We start from the raw sequence: 379 nt of genomic DNA on the forward strand, positions 1-379 counted from the left end.
ATGAGATGGAAGAATGATTTAGAAGTTTAGCAATGGCACTGGAAGAAGTCATTTTGGTAGTGAAGAGGTCCTACGAATATTGCTGATTTGAAGATGATCGTGCATTTGAGAATGGCACCCAGTGGATATTCATGACTTCCAAATGGATTACTTGGATGTACGAGACCTAATTTTATTTGGATTTAATAGACAAACAGGATACAAGCTGCCTACAAAACATATTTTGCAGGACTATTAGGTGGTGATTGTGTGCAATCAAGGCGGTAACTTTCTTTTGTCAAAATTTGCGCAACATTACATTCCCAACCCTAAGGGGAATATGGACCATCTCAACATATGTGAAAGATTCACTTAATTTTCTTAAGTAAAATTCCAAAAA

The sequence above is a fragment of the Protopterus annectens genome, chromosome 1.part0 (assembly GCF_019279795.1).
Source record: "Protopterus annectens isolate FY-2018-M chromosome 1.part0, PAN1.0, whole genome shotgun sequence".
NCBI lineage: Eukaryota > Metazoa > Chordata > Ceratodontiformes > Protopteridae > Protopterus > Protopterus annectens.